This window comes from Dermacentor andersoni, chromosome 11, assembly GCF_023375885.2.
Source record: "Dermacentor andersoni chromosome 11, qqDerAnde1_hic_scaffold, whole genome shotgun sequence".
NCBI lineage: Eukaryota > Metazoa > Arthropoda > Arachnida > Ixodida > Ixodidae > Dermacentor > Dermacentor andersoni.
Window position 1 is genome coordinate 84,565,433 of NC_092824.1, and position 26,955 is coordinate 84,592,387.

Sequence of the window (26,955 nt, forward strand, 5' to 3'; positions counted from 1 at the left end):
CCTGTCTCTGAGCGTTACGCCTAGCATTTTTCTCAGTTATTCGTTAATCGCCAAGTGTATGCTCCATATATTGGGACACTAATAATGCTGTGATTGTACAGCTTTCAAGGAAGGCGGTAAGCTGCCGGTCATTATATCGTAATTCGTACTCTATGGAATCCAGCCGATTTTATTTTCCTGCAAGTTAGCTTAGCACGATTAGTCAACATAGCTAGGCTATCATACCTTACCTTGATGTTATGCATAATAATCTTCAACCTCACTCTTACACTCAGTCGGCTCAGTCAAACCATAGCACACATGCTTCACTTTACTTACGAATTTCCATTCATCATCATCATCAGCCTTTTTTATGTCCACTGCAGGACGAAGGCCCCTTCCTGCGATCTCCAATTGCCCCTGTCCGACGCCAACTGATTTCAACTAGCGCCCGCGAATTTCCTCATTTCATCGCTCCATCTAGTCTTCTGCCGTCCTCGACTGCGTTTCCCTTCTCTTGGTACCCATTCTGTAACTCTAATGGTCCAACGCTTATCTAAGCGGCGCATTACATGACCTGCCCAGCTCCATTTATTTCTCTTGATGTCAATAAGAATATCGTCTATGCCCGTTTGCTCTCTGATCCGAACCTCTCTCTTTCTGTCTCATAACGTTATGCCTAGCAATTGTCGTTCCATCGCTCTTTGCGCGGTTCCCATTATAGACATATTACTCAGCGCAATGATATAGACGTTATGATTTCGGCAACAATAGTGTGGTAATGTTATTCTATCCAGCAATTGATCCTTTTAGCAAAACTAATCACAAGCACCGCCGCCCTTACGTTGCATTAGCGGAAGGTGAATTATGACACTAGACAATCAATCATCAGGCATCACGTAGGCAAATTTGTACGCTGCGTTAAGCTGACGTCAAATGAGCATCAGCCAAATGTCAGAAGAACATGATGTTAGCGTACAGCTTCCATAAATAGTCATCACCGAGAGTTCAATGAAACTCACAGCCTGCATATTCGTAATATTAGCGAAGGCGAAAGCTGTACTTCAGGCGAAGGGCTATGGCGTTTGGGATTGTCATGTGTTAGCATCCCATGCGTTCGGTTGTCTTCCGTCAGGAATTGCGGTATCATGGCCTTTACGGAATCTGGGCCTAGGTCCTTCTACACAAGCTACCATTTTGCGCTTTGTTCCTGTGTTTTGCTTTTTCGCACTGATGAGACAGATTATTTTTGCTTTTTACGGAATTATTCATTTGTCGGACCTAGGCGCTGTGTTTGTGTGTTTCGCTTGCGTTCGCCTGTTTTTTGTACGCGACCGAGATACTTTCTGGCACTTTGACGCAAGGCAAAGAACAGTGCCGGCCGTATACATAATTGAGTCCGATGCCGAGTCTCGCGAAATCTCGCGAAACTATCTCCATAAGTGGTCACCACAGAATACACGCCTGCTTTTGCAAGATGACTAAAGAAGAGAAGGCATGCTAGCGGTGGCCGGCACAAACGGGGTTTGCTGTCCTGTCGTTTTTTATAACTAGGTTGTACCTGACGCGGTCACAGTCGAGGCAAACGCCACAAGTGTCGATGTCTTTCTAACTCAAATGAGACCGCATGTCTATATGCCTGACGAACTCGGGCCAAGCTGACTATACTAACTCAAATGAGAAGAGCCGGATGACCTAATGAGTCCTAATGTCCTTATAGATATTTTTTTCAATAGGTCATGGCTGCGGTTACGGTGTCAAGAACAGAACTCGAAGGCATCGCGTTCTGATTTCTTGCACCGTGTTTCTCACATACCCGTGCCATGTCTCTTCTTTTTCAACGGTGCCGCGAGCGAATGGGAAGAGATCGAACCGGTCGTGGCGGGTACCCCTCCCTCAAGCGAAGGCGATGCTGGCGTTTCGTGCATCGTCACGGGACCGGCGTGGGAGGCCGCACGGTGACTGACTCTACTAGCTAGGCCAGCAAGGTGAGCGCATCGAAGACGTGTCTTCTTGCGTCTTGATCTTTCCGTAGCCTTTCGCTCTACAAAGGTAATTACGTAAAAAAATTATTTTACGCTCAATAAACTTAAGTAAACAAACATTCCTTATAACCCTTAGCAATAAAGCGTAAAAAAACACTAATAAGTGGTTATCGTTAGCGCATCGACAATTATGCCACCTCTTTATGGTAGCGCAGAAGAAAAAAAAATGCAATCTGGGTAAATTGGAACTTATACAGCGAAGTATCGCTTGAGGAAAAATCAAATAGCAGACGTGCGCTAAGTCAGAATGGAAAATTCATTGAAAAAATTATAACAGTTTTGTCATAAGCTTCAGACGTCTGAGCAAACATCTAGTGTGAATGAAGATTTTTTTTTCCAAGCTTGTGAGCCCTTAATGTAACGCCTTCAAGCTCACCGGAAAACTGTATCAATAAAGAATAAAGAAAAAGGGCGAACAAAGCAAGGAATGCGATTTAAAAATAATATTACACGAAGTATAGAAATCATAGATGTAGTGGCTGTATTAACTAAAGTAAACGTCAGCTAAATAAAAAGAGCTGTTGTGCTAGGGGTCCCCTGTTTGAAACTTGCCACTGGCCAATTTCACTTATGCTTATTAATTAAAGCCAACGCCCTTTTTTAGCGATTTAATGATAGGATACGTGCATTTTCAAGGGAACTGCTGTCAGCGTGCAGTTCGAGCCTTTGAGAGAATTGAGTGAACAGGAGTTACCTGAGCTTCTAAGGGCAATAGGGTGATATTGTTTTTCTGCGAAAAGTAATTTGGGAAAATTTGTTTATCAATCATTCAAGTCAGTGTCAGTATACTTACAATTGCAGGGAGAGCGATGTATGCGTCGAAATTGAGCTTCTCAGAAAATTCAGTCGATAGGAATGTGGTGAGGCAATAACAGTCTACAGGCTGGCGTGTTTCGCACCATAACTTGAGCAAATTCGTTTACTAATCATATAGGTTAGTGGCAGTATTAATGCAATTGCAGGAGTAATGAAGTTGGCGTCCAATTTGAGCATTTCAGAGAATTGAGTCAACAGAAGCTACCTGAGCGTCTAAGGGCACTGTAGGGTGATATTTTTTCTTCGAAAAGTAATTAGAGCAAATTCGTTTATCAATTAGGCAAGGTACTGTCAGTAGAAGTATATTTACAGGGAGAGGGATGTATGCGTCGAATTTGAGCTTTTCGGAGAATTCAGTCAATAGGAATGTGGGGAGGCAGTAATGGTCTACAGGCTGGCGTGTTTTGCACTATAACTTACTTGAGCAAATTGTTTACTAATTATATAACCTAGTGGCAGTATTTGTGGAATAGCAGGAGTAATTAAGTAAGCGTCCAGTTTGAGCATTTCATAGAATTTGGCTGAACAGGAGTTACCTGAGCTTCTAAGGGCGCTATAGAATGTTTTTTTCTGCGAAAAGTAATTTGGGCAAATTTGTCTGTCAATTAGGCAAGTATGTTTCAGTACAAGTACATTTTCATGGAGAGTGATGAATGCGTCGAAATTGAGCTTTTTAGAGAATTCAGTTAATAGGAATGCGGTGAGGTACTAATTGTCTATAGGCTGGCGTTTTTGCAGTAATATTTTAGTTGAGCAAGTTCATTTACTAATCATATAATTTAGTAGCAGTATTCGTGCAGTTGAAGTAATGAAGTAAGCGTGCAGTTTAAGCCTTTCAGAGAATTGAGTGAAGAGGAGTTACCTGAGCTTGTAAGGGAAATAGGGTGATATTCCCTTTTTGAAAAACGTCATTTGGGTAAACTCGTTTATCAGTTATTCAAGTCAGCGTCAGTATACGTATATTTGCAGGGAGGGTAATGCATCCGTCCAATTTGAGCTTTTGATAGAATTCAGTCAATATGAATGTGGTGAGGTACTAACTATCTACAGGCTGGTGTTTTTTTCCGCTATAACTAAGTTGAGCAAATTTGTTTACTGATCCTATAACTTAGTGGCAGTATTCTTGTAAATGCAGGAGTAATGAAGTAAGCGTCCAGTTTGAGCCTCTCAGATAATTGAGTGAACAGGAGTTAGGTGGGCTACTGAGGGCGCTATAGGGTGATACTTTGGTTTCTGCGAGAAGCAATTTCGGCAGAGTCGTTAATCCAATAGGCAAGTTAGTTACAGTATACGTAAATTTGCAGGAAGAGTGGTTTTATGTGTTGCTATTGTGCTTTTCAAAGAATTCCGTCAATAGGAATACGATAAGGTACTAATTGTCTATGGGCTGGCGTTCTTTCCGCAATATGATACTTGAGCATATTCGTTTACTAATCATATAAGTTAAAGGCAGTATTCGTGCAATTGCAGAAGTAGTGAAACTTCAAGTTTGAGCCTTTCAGTGAAATGAGTGAGCAGCAATACGCTGAGCTTCTAAGGTGTTATAGGCTGATGTTTGTTTTTCTGCGAAAAGTAAATTGGGCCAAGTTGGTTTATCACTTAGGCAAATTAGTGTCAGCATACGTACGTTTGCAAGGAAAGTGATGTATGCGTGGAATTTGAGCTTTTCAGAGAAATCAGTCAATAGGAATGTGGGGGGGGGGGTACAGTTTACAGGCTGGCGTGTTTTGTGCTATAACTTACTTGAGGAAATTCGTTTACTAATAATATACGTTACTGGCAGTATTAATGCAATTGTAGGAGTTATGAAGTAAGCGACAAGTTTGAGGATTTCAGAGAATTGAGTGAACAGGAGTTACCTGAGCTTCTAAGGGCAATAGGGTGATATTGTTTTTCTGAAAAAAGTGATTAGGGCAAATTCGTTTATCAATTATTCAAGTCAGTGTCAGTATACGTACATTTGCAGGGGGAGTGATGTATGCGTCGAAGTTGAGCATTTCAGAGAATTCCGTCAATAGGAATGCGGTGAGGTACTGTCTCTAGGTTGGAGTTTTTTCCGCTATAACTAAGTTGAGCAAATTTGTTTACTATTCATATAAGTAAGTGGCAGTATTCGTGTAATTGCAGGAGTAATGAAGTAAGTGTGCAGCTTGCGCCTTTCAGGGAATTGAGTTAAGAGGAGTTACCTGAGCTTCTAAGGGCAATAGGGTGGTATTGCTTTTCTGAAAAAAGAAATTTGGGCGAATACGTTTATCAATTATTCAAGTCAGTGTCAGTTCACGTACATTTGCAGGGAGATTGATGTATCCGTCGAATTTGAGCATTTAAGAGAACTCAGGCAATAGGAATGCGGTGAGGTACTAACTGTCTGCAGGCTGGCGTTTTTTCCGCAGTAACCTACCTCAAGAAATGAGCTTACTAATCATATAAGTTATTTCCAGTATTCGTGCAGTTGCAGGAATCGTGAAGTTAGAGTTTAGTTTGAGCCTTTCAGATAATTGTGTCGACAGGAGTACTTGAGCTTCTAAGGGGACTATAGGCTGATATTTATTTATAGGAAAGGGAATTTGGGCAAGTTGTTTTATCACTTAGGCAAGTTAGTGTCAGTATACGTACATTTGCAGGGAGAGTGATGTATGCGTCGGTTTGGCGCTTTTCAAAGAATTCAGTCAATAGGAATGCGGTGAAATACTGTCTATAGGCTGAAGTTTTACCCCGCTATAACTAAGCTGAACAAATTCGTTTACTACTCATATAAGTTAGTGTCAATATGCGTGCAGAATCACGAATAGTGATGTAAGCGTCCAGTTTGAGCCTTACGGCGTATTCATTGAGCTGGAGTACGCTGAGCTTCTAAGGGGGCTATAGGGTGATTTTTCTTCTGCGAAAATTAATTTGGGCAAGCTCTTTTATCAAATATGCAAGTTAGTGTCAATACACATGCATTTGCAGGTAGAGTGATGTATGCCTGGTATTTGAGCTTTTCAGAGAATTCAGTCAATAGGAATGCGGTGAGGTACTAATGTGTACACGCTGGCATTTTTGCCGCTATAACCTACTGCAGGAAATCGGCTTACTAATCAGATAAGTTAGTGGCAGTATTCGTGCAATTGCAGTAGTAACGAAGTTAGCGTCCAGTTTAGCCTTTAAGAGAATTTAGCGAACATGAGTATCCGAGCATCTAAGGGGGATATAGGCTGATATTTTTCTGCGACAAGTTTTTCGGGCACATTCGTTTATCCATTACGCAAGTTAGTGTCAGTATGCTTACATTTGCAGGGAGAGTGATGTATGCCTAGAATTGGAGCTTTTCAGAGAATTCAGGCATTAGGAATGCTGTGAGGTACTAAATGTCTAAAGGCTGACGTTTTTCCCGTTATAATCTGCTTGAGCGAATTCGTTTACTAATCATATACGTTAGTGGCACTATTCGTGCCATTGCAGGATCAAAGAAGTAAGCGTCCAGTTTGAGCCTTTCAGATAATTGATTGAACAGGAGTACCCTTAGCTCCGAAGGGGGTAATAGGCTTTTTTTTATGCAGGAAGTAACTTTGGGAAATTCGTTTATGAATTAGGCAAGTTAGTGTCTGTAGACGTACATTTGCAGGAAGAGTGATGTATGCGCCGAATTAGAGCGTTTGAGAGTAATGCAGTCAATAGGAATGCGGTGAGGTACTTACTGTCTACAGGCTGGCGTTTTTCCCTCTATAACTGATTTGAGGAAATTCGTTTAAGAATCATATAAGTTCGTGGCAGTATTTCTTTTCTGCGATTGCAGGAGTAATGAAGTAAGCGTCCAGTTTGAGCCCTAAAGAGAATTGAGTAAGTAGGAATATGGTGAGCTTGTAAGGGTGCTATAGTAAGATTATTTTTCTTCGAACAATAATTTAGGCACATTCGTTTATCCATTAGGCAAGTTAGTGTCAGTATACATACACCCGGCCACAAAAGTTTACGGACCCACGGGATCGCACAAAATGTTACATTTCCAAGCAGCCTGTAGCAGTATCCAGTAGAACAGTATACGATAATGTTCTTAACATATTCTAGCCGATGCCCGAAATGCAAATACCAGGCTGCGTTGTGAGGTTGCGGATATCTTCAGCTTTTTCTCAAATTTCATGGTCCGTAATATTTTGTGGCCGGGTGTACCTTTCCTGGGAGAGTGATGTATGCGTAGAATTCGAGCTTGGCAGAGAATTCCGTCAGTAGGAATGTGGTGATATAATAATGGTCTTCAGTCTGGCGTGTTTTGAGCTATAACTTGAGCAAATTCGTTTACTAGTGATATAGGTTAGTGGCAGCATTCGTGCAATTGCAGGAGAAATGAAGGAAGCGCCCAGTTTGAACATTTCAAATAATTCAGTGAACAGGAGTAAGCTGAGCTTGTAGGGGCGCCATACGGTGATATTTTTTTCTGCAAAATTTAATTTCGGCACATTCGTTTATTCATTATGCAAGTTAGTGCCAGTATACGTACATTTGCAGGGAGAGATTTGTAGGCGAGGAATTTGAGCTTTTCAGAGAATTCAGTCAATAGGAATGCGGTGAGGTACTGTCTATAGGTTGGCCTTTTTACCGCTATAAATAAGTTGAGCAAATTCGTTGTCTATTTGTAGAATTTAGTGGCAGTATTCGTGCAGTTGCAGGAATAATGAAATTTGCGTTTAGTGTAGCCTTTCAGAGAATTGTGTGAACAGGAGTACCCTAGCTTCTAAGAGGACTATAGGCTGAGTTTTATTTCTGGGACAAGGAATTTGGGCAAGTTGGTTTATCACTTAGGCAAATTAGTGTCAGCATACGTACATTTGCAGGGAAAGTGATGTATGCGTGGAATTTGACATTTCTCAGAATTCAGTCAACAGGAATGCGGTGAAGGACTAACTGTCTATAAGCTGGCGTGTTTACCGCTACAAATAAGTTGAGCAAATTCGTTTTGTAATTACATAATTCAGTGGCAGTATTCGTGGAAATGCAGGAATAGTGATATAGGCGTCCAGTTTGAGCCTTTGAGAGAATTGAGTCTGCTGCAGTACGGTGAGCTTCTAAGGCGCTAATAGGCCGATTTCTTTCTGCGAAAAGTAATTTTAGACAAATTCTTTTATCAGTTATGCAAGTTAGTGTCAGTACACGTACATTTGCAGGGGCAGGGATGTATGCCTGGAATTTCAGCTTTTCAGAGAATTCAGTCCATAGGAATGCGGTGAGGTACTAATTGTCTACAGGCTGGCATTTTTGCCGCTAAACCTACTTCAGGAAATCAGCTTACTAATCAGATAAGTTAGTGGCAGTATTCGTGCAATTGCAGCAGTAATGAAGTTAGAGTCCAGTTTAGCCTTTCAGAGATTGAGCGAACATGAGTATCCGAGCATCTAAGGGGGTTATAGGCTGATATCTTTCTGCGACAAGTTTTTTGGGCAGATTTGTTTATCCGTTGCGCAAGTTAGTGTCAGTATACTTACATTTGCAGGGAGAGTGATATATGCGCGGAATTTGAGCTTTTTTAGGGAATTCAGTCAATAGGAATGCTGCGAGGTACTAAATGTCTAAAGGCTGGCGTTTCCCCGTTGTAGCCTGCTTGAGCGAATTCGTTTACTAATCATATACGTTAGCGGCACTATTCGTGCAATTGCAGGATCAAAGAAGTAAGCGTCAAGCTTGAGCCTTTCATGGAATTGATTGAACAGGAGTACCCTTAGCTCCGAAGGGGGTAATAGGCTCATTTTTTTATGCAGGAAGTAACTTTGGGAAATTCGTTTATCAGTTAGGCAAGTTAGTGTCTGTACACGTACATTTGCAGGAAGAGTGACGTATGCGTCGAATTTGAGCGTTTCAGAGTAATGGAGTCAATAGGAATGCGGGGAGGTACTGACTGTCTATAGGCTGGCGTTCTCCCCTCTATAATTGATTTGAAGAAATTCGTTTAAGAATCATATAAGTTAGTGGCAGTATTTCTGCAATTGCAGGGGTGATCAAGTAAGCGTCCAGTTTGAGCCCTTGAGAGAATTGTGTGAGTAGGAATATGGTGAGCTTCTAAAGGTGCTCTAGGCTGATTATTGTTCTTCGAACAGTAATTTAGTCACATTCGTTTATCCATTAGGCAAGTTAATGTCAGTATACGTACCTTTCCAGGGAGAGTGACGTATGCGCGGAATTTGAGCTTTGCAGAGAATTCAGTCAGTAGGAATGTGGTGATGTACTAATGGTCTGCAATCTGGCGTACTTTGCGCTATAACGTGAGCAATTTCGTTTACTAATCATATAGGTTAGAGGCAGTATTCATGCAATTGCAGGAGTAATGAAGGAAGTGTCCAGTTTGAACATTTCAAAGAATTGAGTGAAAAGGAGTTAGCTGAGCTTCTGGGAGCGCTATAGGGTGATATCTTTTCTGCGAAAAGTAATTTTGGAAATTTGTTTATCAATTAGCCAAGTTAGTGTCAGTACATGTACATTTACAGGGAGAGTGATGTGTGCGTCGGTTTTGCGCTTTTCAAAGAATTCAGTCAACAGGAATGCAGTCAAGTACTGTCTATAGGCTGAAGTTTTTTTCAGCTGTAACCAAGTTGAGCAAATTTCTTTACTACTTATATAAGTTAGTGTCAGCATACGTGGAGCTGCAGGAATAGCGATGTAAGCGTCCAGATTGAGCCTTCTTGAGAATTGACTGAGCTGGATTGCGCTGAGCTTCTAAGGGGGCTATAGGCTGGTTTTTTTTTTTTTGCGAAAAGTAATTTGGGCCAATTCTTTTATCAATTAGGCAAGTTAATGTCAATACACATGCATTTCCAGGGAGAGTGATGTATGCCTAGAATTGGAGCTTTTCAGAGAATTCAGTCAATAGGAATGCTGCGAGGTACTAAATGTCTAAAGGCTGCCGTTTTTCCCGTTATAGCTTTTTTGAACAAATTCCTTTACGAATCATATAAGTTATTGGCAGTATTTCTGCAATTGCAGTAATAATGAAGTAAGCGTCCAGTTTGAGCCCTTCAGGGAATTAGGGAGCAGAAGTATGCTGAGCTTCTAAGGGTGCTGTTGGCAGATTTTTTTTCTTCGAACAGTAATTTAGGCACATTCGTTTATCCGTTAGGCAAATTAGTGTCAGTATTCGTACGTTTCTAGGGAGAGTGATGTATGTGTGGAATTTGAGCTTTTCAGATAATTCAGTCAACAGGAATGCGGTGAGACCCGCCGTGGTGGCTCAGTGGTTATAGTGTTGGCCTGTTGAGCACGAGGTCGCGGGATCGAATCCGGGCCACGGCGGCCGCATTTAGATGGGGGCGAAATGCGAAAACACCCGTGTACTTAGATTTAGGTGCACGTTAAAAAACCCCAGGTGGTCGAAATTTCCGGAGTCCTCCACTACGGCGTGTCTCATAATCAGAAAGTGGTTTTGGCACGTAAAACCCCATAATTTATTTTAGGAATGCGGTGAGGTACTAACTGTTTATATGCTGGCGATTTTTCCGCTAACACTAAGTTGAGCAAATTCATTAACCAATCACATATGTTAGTGGCAGGATTCGTGCAATTGCAGGAGTAATAAAGTGAGCGTCCAGTTCGAGCCTGTCGGAGAATTTAGTAGATAGGAGTATGCTGAGTGTTTAAGAGGGATATAGGCTGATCTTTCTTCCTCCGAAACGTAATTTGGGTAAATTAGTTTATCAACTGTGCAAATCAGTGTCTGGATACGTAGATTGTCAGGGAGAGTGATGTATGCGTGGAATTCGCGCTTTTCAGGAAATTCTGTCAATTCGAGTGCGTTGATGTAATGTCGATGGGCTGGCGTTTTTTCCGCTATAGTTGAGCGAATTCATTTACTGATCCTCTAACTTAGTGGCAGTAGTCGTGCAATTGCAGGAAAAATGAAGTAACCGTCCAGTTTGAGCCTTTCAGAGAACTGAATGAACACTTAGCTGAGCTTCTAAGGGCACTATAGGGTGATACTTTGTTTTCTGCGAGAAGTAATTTCGGCAGAGTCGTTAATTCAATAGGCAAGTTAGTTACAGCATACGTAAATTTGCAGAAAGAGTGGTTTTATGCGTTGCTTTTGTGCTTTTCAAGGAATTCATTCAATAGGAATACAATAAGGTACTAATTGTGTACGGGCTGGCGTTTTTTCCGCAATATGTTATTTGAGCATATTCGTTTATTAATCATATAACTTAAAACCAGTATTCATGCAATTGCAGAAGTAGTGAAGCGTCAAGTTTGAGCCTTTGAGTGAAATTAGTGAGCAGCAATACGCTGAGCTTCTAAGGTGCTATGGGCTGATGTCTTTTGTTTCTGCGAAAAGTCATTTGGGCAAGTTGGTTTATCACTTAGGCAATTTTGTGTCAGCATTTGTGTAATTCAGTCAATAGGAATGTGGGGAGCGAATTCTTTGTCTATTTGTAGAATTTAATGGCAGTATTCGCGAAGTTGCAGGAATAATGAAGTTTGCGTTTAGTGGTAGCTATTCAGAGAATTGTGTGAACAGGAGTACCCGAGCTTCTGAGAGAACTATAGGCTGAGTTTTATTTCTGGGAGAAGGAATTTGGGCAAGTTGGTTTATCACTTAGGCAAATTAGTGCCACCATACGTACATTTGCAGGGAAAGTGATGTATGCGTGGAATTTGAGCTTTTCTCAGAATCCAGTCAACAGGAATGCGGTGAAGTGCTAACTGTCTATAGGCTGGCGTGTTTACCGCTATATATAAGCTGAGCAATTTCATTTTCTAATTATATGATTCAGTGGCAGTATTCGTGCAAATGCCGGAATAGTGATGTAGGCGTCCAGTTCGAGCCTTTGAGAGAATTGAGTGTTCTGCATTACGCTGAGCTTCTAAGGGGCCAATAGGCAGATTTTTTTTCTGTGAAAAGTAATTTTGGGCAAATTCTTTTATCAATTAGGCAAGTTAGTGTCAGTGCACGTACACTTGCAGGGAGAGTGAGGTATGCCTGGAGTTTCAGCTTTTCAGAGAATTCAGTCAATAGGAATGCGGTGAGGTACTAATTTTCTACAGGCTGGCATTTTCGCCGCAATAACATACCTCAGGAAATTAGCTTACGAATCATATAAGTTCCAGTATTCGTGCAGTTGCAGGAATCATGAAGTTAGAGTTTAGTCTGAGCCTTTCAGATAATTGTGTGAACAGGAGTACTTGAGCTTCTAAGGGGACTAGAGGCTGATCTTTATTTGTGGGAAAAGCAATTTGGGCAAGTTGGTTTATCAGTTGTTCAAGACAGTGTCAGTATACTTACATTTGTAGGTGGAGTGATGTATGCATCGAAATTGAGCTTTTCAGATAATTCAGTCAATAGCAATGTGGGGAGGTACTCACAGTCTACAGGCTGGCGTGTATTGTGCGATAACTTACTTGAGGTAATTCGTTTATTATTAATATAAGTTAGTTGCAGTATTCGTGCAATTTTATGAGTAATAAAGTGTCCAATTTGAGCTTTTCGTAGAATTGATTGAGCTGGAGTACGCTGAGCTTCTAAGGGAGCTATAGGCTTATTTTTCTGCGAAAATTATTTTGGGCAAGCTCTTTTCTCAATTAGGCAAGTTAGTGTCAATACACATGCATTTGTAGGTAGAGTGATGTATGCCTGGAAATTGAGCTTTTCAGAGAATTCAGTCAATAGGAATGCTGTGATGAACTAATTGTCTACAGGCTGGCATTTTTGGCGCTATAACCTACTTCAGGAAATCGGATTACTAATCATAAATAGTGGCAGTATTCGTTCAATTGCGGGAGTAATGAAGATGTGGTACAGCTTAGCCTTTCAGAGAATTGAACGAACGTGAGTATCCGAGTATCTAAGTGGGCAATAGGCTGATATTTTCCTGCGACAAGTTTTTGGGCAAATTCGTTTATCCATTACGCAAGTTAGTGTCAGTACACGTACATTTGCAGGGAGAGTGATGTATGCCTAGAATTGGAGCTTTTCAGAGAATTCAGGCATTAGGAATGCTGTGAGGTACTAAATGTTTAAAGGCTGTCGTTTTTCCCGTTATAACCTTTTTGAGGAAATTCGTTTACGAATCATATAAGTTACTGGCAGTATTTCTGCAATTGCAGGAGTAAAGAAGTAAGCGTCCAGTTTGAGCCCTTCAGCGAATTAAGGGAGCAGAAATATGCTGAGCTTCTAAGGGTGCTATAGGCAGAGTTTTTTTCTTCGAGCAGTAATTTAGGCACATTCGTTTATCCGTTAGGCAAGTTAGTGTGAGTATTCGTACCTTTCCAGGGAGAGTGCTGTATGTGCGGAATTTGAGCTTTTCAGAGAATTCAGTCAATAGGAATGCGGTGAGGTACTAACTGTCTATATGCTGGCGCTTTTTCCGCTAGCACTAAGTTGAGCAAATTCATTAACCAATCACATATGTTAGTGGCAGTATTCGTGCAATTTCAGGAGGAATGAAGTGAGCGTCCAGTTTGAGCCTTTCGGGGAATTTAGCAAATATGAGTATGCTCAGCGTCTAAGAGGGATATAGGCTGATCTTTTTTTCTCCGAAAAGTAATTTCGGTAAATTCGTTTATCAACTGTGCAAATCAGTGTCAGGATTCGTAGATTGTCGTGGAGAGTGATGGATGTGTGGAATTTTTGCTTTTCAGGAAATTGGGTCAATTCGATTGCAGTGATGTACTGTCGATGTTGTGGCGTTTTTTCCGCTATAGCTATGTTGAGGAAATGAGCCCACAAATCATATAAATTAGTGACAGTATTCGTGACATTGCAGGGGTAGTGAAGTAAGCGTCCAGTGTGAACCTGTCAGATAACAGGGTGAACAGGAGTACCCCGAGCTTAGAACGGAGCTAACACAATTGAGCTGATGTACTAACCTACCATTAAAGGCCGATGTTTTCCTTGTATAATTCATTTACGCAAATTCGTTTATTATTCAAGTAACTTAGTGTCTATAAGCGGGCATTTGCAGCGGCAGTGATGGATGGGTTTGAATTTGAGCATCACATTGAACTGTACTAACCCAGCTGAGCTGCGGTTCTTACATACTTTTAAAGGCTGGTGTTATTTCCTCTATTAAGTTTTTGAGCAAATTCGTTTATTAATCAAATATGTTAGTGTCTTTAAACGTGCATTTGCAGGGGGAGTGATGGATGGATAGAGTTTCAGCTTTACATAGGAATTTAGCTAACACTCTTGAGCTGAGGTTCTTACATGCCATTGTGAGCTGTAGTTTTTTCCTCTATATGGTATTAGCGCAACTTCGTTTATTAATCAAGTAAGTTTCTCTATGAACGGGAATTTGCAGGGCGAGTGATGGATGTGTGGAACTTGATGTTCACATAGAACTATACTATAATAGGCTGATGTTTTCTACCGTTTTAAATTATTTACGCAGATTTGTTCATTAATCAAGAAAGTGTCTGTAAGCGTGCATTTGCAGGGGCAGTGATTGATGGATCGAATTTGAACGTGACATGGATCTGAGCTAAAACTACTGAGCATAGGTTCTAACATATTAATATAGGCTGATGTTTTTTCTGCTATGATTTTTTTTTTCGCAAATTCGTTTTTAATCAAGCAAGTTAGTGTCTGTAAACGGGCATTTGCAGGATCAGTAATGGATAGATCAAATTTGAGCGTGACTTAGATCTAAGCTTACACCAATGTGGGGAAGTTCTAACATACTCTTATAGGTTGATGTCTTTTCCGCTATAATTTATTTGCGGAAATTCATTTATTAATCAAGTACGTTTGTCTGTAAGCGGGAGATTTGCTGGGGAAGTGTTGGATGGGTAGAATTAGAGCTTCACATAGAACTAACTATACTATTATACGCTGTTGTTTTCTTCCGTTTTAAGTTATTTGCGCAAATTCCTTCATTAATCAAGTATGTTACTCTGTGTAAGCGTGCATTTGTAGGAGCAGTGATGGATGGCTCGAATTTGAGCTTCACATAGAACTGAGGTAACACGACAGAGCTGAAGTTCTAACGTACTATTATAGGCTGCTGTTTTTTCCCTTTATAATTTATTAGCTCAATTTCCTTTATAAATCAAGTAAATTACTGTCTGTAAGCGTGCATTTGCATGAGCAGTGATGGATGGGTCGAATTTAACTTCACATAGAAATATTCTATTCTAGGCTCGTGTTTTTGTCCGGTAGAATTAGTTTGCGCAAATTTGTTAATTAATCAAATAAGTTAGCATCTTTAAACATGCCTTCCACGGGTTTTTGTCCACTATTAGTTAGTTGCCTAAATTGGTTTACTAATGAAGTAAGTGGGTCTAAGCGGGAATTCTCAGGGGTAGTGATGAATTGGTGGAATTTGAGCTTCACATAGAACTGTACTATTATAGGCTGATGTTTTTGTGCCGCTACACTTTATTTGTACGAATTCGTTTAATAATCAAGTAAGGTAGTGCCTGTAAGCGCGCGTTACCAAGGGGAATTATGGATGGCTCGTATTTGAGCTTCACGTAGAACTATACTTTTAGAGGCTGATGCGTTCTTGCGCTATAATTTATTTGGGTAATTTCGTTCAATAATCAAATAAGTTAGTGTGCTTAAGCGTGCGTTTGCAGGGGCGGTGATGGATGGATCGAATTTGAGCATCACATAGAACTGAGCCAACACGACTGAGCTGAGGTTCTAACATGCTATATGCTTATGCGTTTTTCCGCAATATGTAATTTGCGCAAAATCGCTTCATAATCATGTATTTATTGTCTTTGAGCGTGCGTTCAAGCTGTGGGATAGATGCATCAAGTTTCAGCTTCAGAGAAAAATAAGTTAGCACGATTACGCAGACGTTCTACGGGGTATAGACTGATGTTCTTTCCTCGAACAGAAATTTCTGCATATTCGTTTAATATTAACGGATGTTAGTGTCAGCATACAGGCTTTTGCAGGGGGAGTGATAGATGCGTCGAAGTTGAGGTTTTCAGAGATTTGGGTCAGACTACGTGGCTGAGGTTCTGTCGGGCTCTATTTTTTTTTTCGAGATTAGTAATTTTTGCAAATTTATATAATAGTCATGTAATTTAGTAACTGCCTACGTTTCTTTGCATTAGCAGTGATGGATACGTCGAGATTCAGCTTTTCATGGAGGTGATTTACCACAAATGAGCTGGTTGCAGTTTTCCGCGACAACTAATTTCTTGAAATTCGCTTAATAATCGTGTAGTTAACTTCTGTATATGTGCATGTGCAGCGGGAGTGAAATGTGTGTGAAATTTGAGCTTTATATATAAGTAATCCCGACAGCGCAGACGTTCTATCGGGCTATAGACATACGTTCTTTCCGCGATGACGTACTTCGCATATTCGTTTAATATTTGTGCAAGTTTGTATACGCGCATTTGCAGGGGTAGTCATGGATGGTTCGAATTTAAGCTTTACGGTGAAGTGAGTTAACACGACGTCGCTGAGGTTCTGACATGCTGCAGGCTGGTGTTTCTTCTGCGAATTGATGTATCTATCATTTACGTGTCTGCACACGTGCATTTGTAGGGGGCGTGATGGATGCGTTGAGTTTGAGCGTTACAGAGAACTGAGTTAGCACGACGTAGCGTAGGTTCTAACGGGCTAAATGCTTGTATTTTGCTCTACAAGTAATTTGCGCAAATGAGTTTAATAACCGTATAAGTTAGTTTCTGTATAGGTGCATTTGTGCCAGCGATAGTAATAATGCTCATGTAGTGTCTTACCGCAATGTTACCGCAAATAAAAGAAAGGGGATGGCGGAATCTGAGAACAAGTTCGAGTCTGATGGTCACTAGGCTAGCAACCCAGTGTCTCGTATCATGAAATATTTTTCCCGTTCCTGTCACATACGCAAACCACGTTTTCTTTTGTTTGCTTTCGTCCATCGCTGCCGAGAACGGCCGGCACGACATGAACCCGGTCGTGTTGTGCACTCATCTGTCTGACCGAGGACGATGCCGGATTTTCTGGCTTCGTCACCAGGTGAAGCGTGGGAGGCAGCACCGGAGGCAGCTGTACGAGTCAGAGCAACAAGGTGAGCTCATCGAGCAGTTTTCTTGCGTAGTAATTTTTCCAATACCTCTCGCTCTGCACGGTGAATTGCCTTTAGAATTATTTCTGTAGCTCTATACTGCAGCAGCCCAGCGTCACAAGGTCGACTGCGGTGTGCAAGGTGTACTGCAAAGACCGTTATGCATCATTTTTTGTTTAATTCTTCCTTTTTAATGTGTTTTGTCATTTCTTCCCGCTATCACTCGCTTTTTTTCTCTGGCTGGAGTGCTATAGTTCGCACTGATACATCAGTCCTAATAGTGAAAATAAACTGCTTATTGGCTCCTATTCCATCATTTGTGCTTTTAATAAGCTTTACTCGAAACTTGCAATATAATCACAGAAATTTCGGTATTGTTTCGAGTATACTGGGATGTGAAGACCTCTTTATATTCATGGAGAGAACGGCAGTTCCTCGTTCGAGAACTATTCTGAAAGTATTCGATATTCAATTCGTTTCGCTTTTGACACTATTCGATTCGTATTTGATGCAGTTTTGTAATATTGCACTCATAGACCCTCAGCAAAATTCAAATACAAGCAAAATAGTGAATGTGAGTAATTACGGTGGGCGTTATGATGGTCCTCAAAGGATAGGAGGCGCCCAGCGTGCTCGTTCAAAGTTCGTGCAAGAACTCCTTGTGACTGGTGCGCCATTTGCTCTCAGTGGCGGTGGTTTTCAGAGGCACATAATTTAATAGCGGGAACCAACGTAGGCGTTCTGTTGTAGTCAGAGGGCTTCCTGAAAGTCGGACAAAGTATGCCCCTGTAGGAGCAGTATTGAAGCAGGTCCCGTCGCTTGCCGTCGTACAACATGCGGCCAGTCGATGTGATCGCCACTGGAGTAAGGAAGAAGGAAGATAGCTGCTATGAATGCCATTCAGATAGAAAAGTCTGATGACATGGAGGCTTTTTGTAAAGCCGGTGCAACGTGATTTGGTCGTTTAAACACAGCCGCAGCCTCATCTGCGTCTGTGATCCAGTGAGGTGGTCAGCTTTCATTGCATATTCGCCAACACAGTTGGCGGCATATTACCACAATATCCCGAATTTGAGCTTCACAAAGGACTGCGCGCTGAGGTGCGCGCTGAGGTTCGAGCTGAGGTTCTAACATAGCTGATGTTTTTTTTCTCTATAATTTATTTGCGCAAATTCGTTTACGAATCAAGTTAGTGTGTGTAAGCATTTGCAGGGGGAGTGATGGATGGGTCGAACTTGGTCTTCACATAGAACTATACAATTGTAGGCTGGCGTTATTGTCCGCCATAAGACATTTGCGCAAGTTCCTTTATCAATCAAGTAAGTATGTGTGAACATCCTTTGCGGGGGGATTCATGAATGGCGGGAGTTTGAGCTTCACATAGAACTATACTATTGTGGGCAGGTGTTTTTATCGGCTATAAGTTCTTTCCGCAGATTTGTTTATTATTCAAGTAAGTATCTGTAAACGTGCATTTACAGGGGAAGTGATGGATGGGTGGTATTTGAGCTTCACATAGAACTATACTATATTAGGCTGATGTTCTTTCCCCTATAATTTACTTGCGCAAATTCGTTTATTAATCAGTTAAGCTAGTATCTGTAAACATGCTTTGCAGGGGAAGTGATCGATGGGTGGTATTTGAGCTTCACATAGAACCATACTATTATAGGCCGATGTTCCTTCCCCTATAATTTACTTGCGCAAATTCGTTTATTAATCAGTTAAGCTAGTATCTGTAAACATGATTTGCAGGGGAAGTGATGGATGGGTGGTAATTGAGCTTCACAATAACTTTACTATAATAGGCTGATGTTCTTTCCCCTATAATTTACTTGCGCACATTCGTTTATTAATCAGTTAAGCTAGTATCTGTAAGCATGCTTTGCAGGGGCAGTGATGGATGGATGTAATTCGAGCTTCACATTGAACTATACTATTATGGGCTGATGCTCTTTCCCCAGTAATTTACTTGCGCAAATTCGTTTATTGATCAGTTAAGCTAGTATCTGTAAACATGATTTGCAGGGCAAGTGATGGATGGGTGGTATTTGAGCTTCACATAGAACTATAATATTATAGGCTGATGTTTTTGTCCGCTATAATATATTTGCGCAAGTTCCTTTATCAATCAAGTATGTATCTGTGAACATGCTTTGCGGGGGGATTCATGAATGGGGTAGCTTGAGCTTCACATGGAGCTATACTATTATAGGCGGATGTTTTTTCCCCTATAATTTACTTGCGCAAATTCGTTTATTAATCAGTTAAGGTAGTATCAGTAAACATGCTTTGCAGGGTAAGTGATGGATGGGTGGTATTAGAGTGTCACATAGAACTACACTATTATTGGCTGATGTTTTTTCCGCTATAATTTACTTGCGCAAATTCGTTTAATAATCAGTTGAGCTAGTATCGGTAAACATGCTTTGCAGGCGAAGTGATGGATGGGTGGTATTTGAGATTCACATAGAACTACACTATTATAGGCTGATGTTCTTTCCCCTATAATTTACTTGCGCAAATTAGTTTATTAATCAGTTAAGCTAGTATCTGTAAACATGCTTTGCAGGGGAAGTGATGGATGGGTGGTATTTGAGCTTCACATAGAACTCTACTAATATAGGCTGATATTCCTTCCCCTAAAATTTACTTCCGCAAATTCTTTTATTAATCAGTTAAGCTAGTTTCTGTAAACATGCTTTGCAGGGGCAGTGATGGAGGGGTGGAATTTGAGCTTCACATGGAACTATACTATTATAGGCTGATGTTCTTTCCCCTATAATTTACTTGCGCGAATTCGTTTATTAATCAGTTAAGCTAGTATCTGTAAACATGCTTTGCAGGGGCAGTGATGGAGGGGTGGAATTTGAGCTTCACATGGAACTATACTATTATAGGCTGATGTTCTTTCCCCTATAATTTACTTGCGCGAATTCGTTTATTAATCAGTTAAGCTAGTATCTGTAAACATGCTTTGCAGGGGATGAGATGGATGGGTGGTATTTGAGCTTCGCATAGAACTACACTATTATAGGCTGATGTTTTTTCCGCTATAGTTTACTTGCGCAAATTCGTTTATTAATCAGTTGAGCTAGTATCTGTAAACATGCTTTGCAAGGGCAGTGATGGATGTGTGTGACTTGAGCTTCACATGGAACTATACAATTATAGGCTGATGTTCCACACAGTGGCGCTCATATTCTGAAGGGCTAACGCGTTCTTGTTCTAACGGGGAAACTAATTCGCGCAAATTCGTTTTTTCATCGTTTAAATAATTGTCTGAAAAAGGGGACTTGAGGGTGAGAATGATCTATGCGTTGATTCGGCGCTGTTAGGAAAAGGGATAGAGGTCGCGTTAATATTCTAAAGGGCTACAGGCTTCTCCTTTTTACGTGACAAATTATTTGTGGAAATTCGTTTTGTTAGTCGAGTAAATAATTGTCTCAGAAAGTGACTTTCAGGTGGGATTGATCTATGCGTTGAATCTGAGCTGTTAGGAAAAGCGATAGAACACATTGGCGCTAATATTCTAAAGGGCTAATGGGTTCTGCTCCTAACGGGGAAACTAATCTGCGCAAATTAGTTTTTTCATCGCTTAAATAATTGTCTGAAAAAGGGGACTTGAGGGTGAGAATGATCTATGCGTTGATTCGGTGCTGTTAGCGAAAGTGATAAAGAGGTGGCGTTAATATTGTAAAGGGCTAGAGGCTTCTCCTTTTTACGTGACAAATCATTTGTGGAAATTCGTTTGTTAGTCGAGTAAATAATTGTCTCAGAAAGTGACTTTCAGGTGGGATTGATCTATGCGTTGAATCTGAGCTGTTAGGAAAAGCGATAGAACACAGTGGCGCTAATATTCTAAAGGGCTAACGCGTTCTGCTTCTAACGGGGAAACTAATTTGCGCAAATTCGTTTATTTATCGCTTAAATAATTGTATGAAAAAGGGGACTTGAGGGTGAGAATGATCTATGCGTTGATTCGGTGCTGTTGGCGAAAGTGATAAAGAGGTGGCGTTAATATTCTGAAGGGCTAGAGGCTTCTCCTTTTTACGTGACAAATTATTTGTGGAAATTTTTGTTAGTCGAGTAAATAATTGTCTCAGAAAGTGACTTTCAGGTGGGATTGATCTATGCGTTGAATCTGAGCTGTTAGGAAAAGCGATAGAACACATTGGCGCTAATATTCTAAAGGGCTAATGGGTTCTGCTCCTAACGGGGAAACTAATTTGCGCAAATTAGTTTTTTCATCGCTTAAATAATTTTGAAAAAGGGACTTTCAGGTGGGAATAATTTATGCGTTGAATCTGAGCTGTTAAGAAAAGTGATAATAGAATATTCTAAAGGCTATAGGCGTATGCTTTTAAAGGGGAAGCCAATTTGTGTAATTTCGTTTATTCGTCGCCTAATTAATTATCAGTAAAGGTTTATTTGCTGGGGAATGATCTATGCTGTCAATCTTAGTTGTTAGAAGTTATAAAGCAAATGGAGAGATTATTCTAAAGGGCTATAGGATTCTGCTTTTAACACGGAAAGTAATTTCTGCAAATTCGTTTTTTTTTTTTATCACGTAAGTAATTTTCAGTGAAATTGCATTTACTGGAGGAATGATCTATGCGTTGAATCTGATCTGTTAGAATAATCTCTCCACCGTGGTTTAAAGCTTCTAAGGGGCTATTAGCTTCTTGTTTTAACGCAGAAAGTTATTTACAGATATTCGGTTATTCATCGAGTAAATAATTGTCAGTAATAGATTATTTCCTGGGGAATGATCTATGCGTTGAATCTGAGACGATGGAACTTTTAAAGTAAGCGGAGATATTATTCCATAATGGCTATAGGCTTCTGGCTTTAACGTGGAAAGTAACTCATGGAAATTTTTTTTTTATCGAGTAAGTAATTGTCAGTAAAAGTGCATTTGCTGGTGGAATGATTTATGATTTTAATCTGAGCTGTTAGAAGTTATAAAACACGGCGGAGAAAATATTCTCAAGTGTTATAGGCCTCTGCTTTTAACGCGGAAAGTAACTTACGCAGAATCGTTTATTCGTCACGTAAATAATTGTCATTAAAAAGGCATTTGCTGGTGGAATTATGTATGTATTGAATTTAGCTGTGATAAATTATAAAATAAGGCGGAGAGAATATTTAAATGCTTATAGGCTTTTGCTTTTAACGCGGAAAGTAATTTACGCAAATCGTTCATTCATCGCGTTAATCATTGTCAATAAAATTTATTTCCAGGAGGAATGATCTATGCGTTGAATCTGAGCTGTTTGATTTTATAAAGCAACCGGAGAGATTATTTTAAAGGCTATATGCTTTTGATGTTAAAGCGCAATGTAATGTACACAAACAAGTTTATTCATCACGTAATGAAATGTCAGTTAAAGTGTACTAACGATATCCCCAGTAGACTTTCTCTTCTTTTAATCTTTCCGTCCCCTTTTCCCTTTCCCCAGTGTAGGGTGGCCAACCGGGCTCAGTCCTGGTTAACCTCCCTACCTTTCCTTTATCATTTGCTCTCTCTCTCTTAAGGGGGAATGACATTCACTCATGAATGAATGAGTGACATTGCATGTCATCTGACTTCTCCGTCTGTGAATTATTCTTTCGATAAAAGTCGTCCAGCTAGATTTAATTGTTTAATTTTAGTCCTAGCTTTATGGGAGTATGTGCTGCCGTCAACTTTCTTTGCCTATCCGCCAACGCAGTTGGCAGTATATTAAAGTAGTGTGCCTGTCGACACGGCTGTTTACTGCAGACGGCGATCCACCTCGCGTCGTTATGGTGAAGATGTCATAGTTGGGTCGATGGACCGTCATGATGACGATGCCCGCCCTGGTGGCCTGTTGGACAAAATCAGTTTAGGACATCAGTCAAAAATGGGTTGGTTTAGCAAGGCTACATCTGCATGAAGGATATAAACATCACTGAAGTTAAATGTGTCATCAGCAGCCGGCATCATCATCAGTAGACATTTCGCCCGGAAATTCAATCCAATAGGCATTGGGAAGTGCTAGTAGCAGTTAAGAGTAGGCGAGAACATATGGTGCCATTTATTTTCATGGAATGCCACTGACGGTTTTGCACAGAGGTCGGGGGTTTGCTTCGCATTGAGTCATTTCGTATAAAGAACAGCGGATAGGTCGTTTTCATAGACTGCCCACAGCCGTCGCACCTATTACCTGGTGTATTGTAGGGGCAAAGTTGTTTCAAATGTTTCATGCTGGTTATGCTATGTAACACTACTAACGACTGCAAGAGGTTTTGACAGTCATGTCAAAGACAAACCTAAAGGTAAGGCTCTTTTGCACTAGCTTTTATATGGACCCATGCTGTAGTGCTTCCAGGCCATATAGTATTCCTGTGGTAATCCGTTGTTTATTGAAATAAAGGAATGAACGGCACAAACTTACTCCTGATTGCTCTCTAATGTGGCTGTCACTGTTTAGCCTGGTCAATTATTCAATAAACTCCGAAAGACGAGTACATGTCATTCTCGCTGTTGCCTTGGCATCATCCCAGGTCGACCTGACTTCTTTAGCAGCGAGGTGAACATCTCCTGCAGCATGCTCATGTCAAGCCACATGTAGCAGCTGCGAGCAACGTACGTGACACAGTGTTCATGCCACTGGCAAGGCTGCAGCACACTCTGTTGTCCTCGCGCAGCCGGATGCTCCATTTTGGATGTCGGTTGGCGAGGATGTCCAGCAAGGTTGAACCTTCTTGCTCAGCATTTCTAAGTGCAAAAGTATATTGTTTAATTGACTCGGCCGCTGATATTTGCAGATGTGTACGTTTTGCTACATTTTCACATTTCATGTCAGCGATGCACCGTTTCTACATTCCACACTAACAATTAACGACCTGTGGATGCAGATGTCAATGTATACAATGCACCGCTTTGGCTAATCCGACACGTAAGGCTGCGCGCCAAGACTTATTCAATATGCGTAAGGTCTAAAGTATGTGTAAAAATTATACAAAGCGAGTTTCAACTGCTGAAATCAGCGACAACAAACTCTAAGGCAGCCGCGTCCGCAGACGGAACTCGGCACGCCTTCAACGGCCGCATTGCTGGCACGAGAGAGCGCTCAGGCTTGCTCATCCGGTGGTCGATGATTGCGACGTGGCTTCCAGGTACGACATTGCTACCATGAAGAAGCCAGCCGCGATCGATGAAACGCCTAACCGGCGCAGACTCAACATGGGTGCAGCTGCACAAATCGAAGGGCGAAAGCCCCGGCTCCCTTCCAAAGCGTTGCCAGCGGCAAGGAAAGTGAAAAAGTCGGATTAGAAACGAACGCATGCTGTAAACTACTTTTCCTTGGTGAGCTGAACATTTTCGGTCTAATCCTGAGCTTCGGAATAATTTGGTAGTACTGAAACAAGTAAATCACAATTGGGGGCAGCATCAGCGTAGTTTCAAACGTGAACGATTCTGAAAATACTCGGACATATCGTCCCGTTCCCAAGTTCACCTGCATTTGTTTATGCGATTTGAATTAAGACACCAAAACCTACACTAGAGACTATTGCTACATGCTTAAACAGAGGCTGCATAGCAATTATATTCCGTGTACCTACCTCACCAGAAATTCAATTCGGTTATTTTCTGATCAGGTTTGTATTTATGCTGATGGTGCAGTGGTTCAGAATTAAAATCTAGTTAAAGCCCATTGGCTAAACTTAGGCCCTCAAGTTCACAGTACGTAATTGCGGGTCTGCGTATGAAACATCTCCTTCAGCTAGCTTAATGTGAGCCTTGCAATCGGAGCAGATAAGAAGCACTCGTTTCTGTATCGGAATTCATACTCCGCCGATTCATTACTTGGACTCGTGCTTTTGACACCCACTGGCTCGCTTCACAAATGAGCAGCGTGCCACTGACAGGTTCCTATTTGAAATATTCAGTTCTTTGCAATTAATAAGGCGGGCCATGAAATGGCGTATATATTCTGGCTGGAATTGTCCCCTATGTAGCACGTGGGTCGATCTGTGCTTTTGAAACGAAACGCCAACTAGATGCATGCGCAACAGCACGAGAACGTTGTGGCGTTCAAAAGTCTAGATAATGTCCAGTCGTCTAGCTTATATGAATTCTGTTGTGTATTCGCTTGACTAAGAGCATTGGGATTGTATTATTTTTCGTACATAGCCAATATATGTACGTTTCTTTAAGTACTCGTCACCATATTACTAACCACGTAAAGCCCCCTTACATATTGATCCGATCAGCAGCCTGTTAGATACTGCAAATAAATAAAAAATTAAATACATAAATAAAATGGACTATAATTGGCCTATATGCTGCGTCAGCGGCGCTAGGAAGCAGGGTCTGTAAATTTCGCCCTCCCACTTTTCGTAGTACCAATTTGGCATCGAACAGTATGCGAATTCCTGACAACTGAAACGCGCGGCAATCATTTATTTCTGCCTGAAGGAGTTGCCAGCCCACTCAATTTTTTCTTTATTTTTTTGTTACAGTTCCAGAGCAGCGTGCTCACCGGAAGTTCTCCGGAGGATCCGGATGCTTACCGGAGGATCTCCCCACCACGGACTTCGGAGAATCCCTCGATCTGAAGCAACCTGGTGCGCGAGCCACCCAGCAGCCGCTGACCCAGACTGGAGAGGTTCAGCTCGAACGCCAGGTTTCGAACTTGCGTCAGAGCGGCCACTTTCACTGTCACGACGACGTGGCCATTCACACAGTTTTTGAAAATTACGACAAGCGCTTGGTTCCGCACACACAAAAATAAAGTCTGAAAACACCGCAGGCCAAAAGGCCAGAAGACGACGACGATGGCGACGTGTAACGCCCATGACGTGGAAGATGTCTTACACTTCACGTACCACGACTCGAACAAATGAGTGTTTACGGGGTACGTCCTGGGTAGCTTGAGGTGAGTTACGGGCGGGTCTTCGAAATAGAGCACCGATAGCACGGCGGCTTACCGAGTCATATAGTTGGTAAAGGGGGAGGGGAAGACAAGGAGTGGAATGTTGGTGGAGTGCATGACTAGCTGAAATAACGAAAAACCTCACGTACGACTGCAAAATTAGCCGGAGACTTTCGCGGTGGCGTATGTTGTTCGCCTACTGTTATTCGATAAGCGAAGAGCTTTGCTCGGGATCCTTTTAACCCTGCAATGCATAACGCGCCTTCCGATTGCTGCGCCGTTCGAGACTGAATTTCAAATTTGTGCACGTGAAACAGAAGTAGCGACATATTCTTAAGCTGTTCGCGTGTGAAACTCTGCTGCAATGTAACTACTAGCTGCAGTGCTCGTTATGTTTGCTGAAGCTATCTTCAGCATAAGCTTGCGCTCCATGGCGAGAAATCGAGTTGCACGTATTTCGTGTAGAACGCTGTTTGGGCATTGCAGGGTTTAATGCGCCGAAATAAGTTTGGTGTCTGCTGTTGGATGCTCTGAACAGCGAACTCGTCAAAGTACTTGAAAAACTGCAGCAATGGATAACGAAGCCTGAAAGGACATCACACGACACCACTACAAAATTTGGAGTTCATCTGGGAGGCGTACCGCAGGTTGAGTAGAAGACGTCGGGATAATTCATCACTCTGAACTGGCGCCTGTGTTGTGTAGCAGGCAAACTTACGCGTGACATTCGTACGTTAAGCAATCGCCGTATAAGAATGAAAAAGCTTGTTGAGCATCGGAAGTACTTTCGTGCTGTTCTGTACTACTTCTGCGTACTTTTCTCTCGCGTTCCACAATCTTCGCGAACAGCCGTGCGCCGTGCTTATTAGCCGGAGGCTTCCGTTAAGCTGTTCCAAACATGCTTCTAGAATGGATTTTGTTTCTCGCAGATACAGCCGTCTGGGTTTTACGATCTCCAGGACTTCGGAATTGCCACTAAGAATTTGTGATAGTATTTGTTTTCCCCTGCCAGCGTTGCTTTCTATTCCCGGCACCTGTCGTTCTAGTTCTAGTTCGATGTCATATTTGTGAGAAATTTGCACGTTCGGCGTCATGTGCGCGCATGTATACGGCGTAAATTGAGGTGAGAATGTTCGGTTCTTGATCGTCCTTCAATTTCGTTTCTTACAGGGCCGGAGGAATGCTTTTGCTGGTGTACGAATGGTTGAGAGCTCTGAAATAAAGTTACGGTGTGTGGAATTAACGCCC

At 41.5% G+C, this 26,955-nt stretch overlaps 1 long non-coding RNA gene across 5 annotated transcripts; it reads left to right on the top strand.

Moving 5' to 3' along the window:
• The first annotated feature begins 232 nt into the window (after window positions 1-232).
• LOC126517441 (uncharacterized) lies at window positions 233-26,950 on the top strand. 5 transcript variants are annotated; one of them, XR_011891194.1, is made up of 4 exons: window positions 233-1,967; window positions 16,669-16,807; window positions 23,333-23,522; window positions 25,295-26,628. It is a non-coding gene; the product is annotated as an uncharacterized lncRNA (long non-coding RNA). The 5 variants fall into 5 exon arrangements; XR_011891196.1 differs by having other exon boundaries at window positions 234-1,967; window positions 16,756-16,807; XR_011891195.1 differs by lacking the exon at window positions 233-1,967 and adding an exon at window positions 26,878-26,950 and having other exon boundaries at window positions 13,447-16,807; window positions 25,295-25,710.
• Window positions 26,951-26,955: the final 5 nt, after the last annotated feature.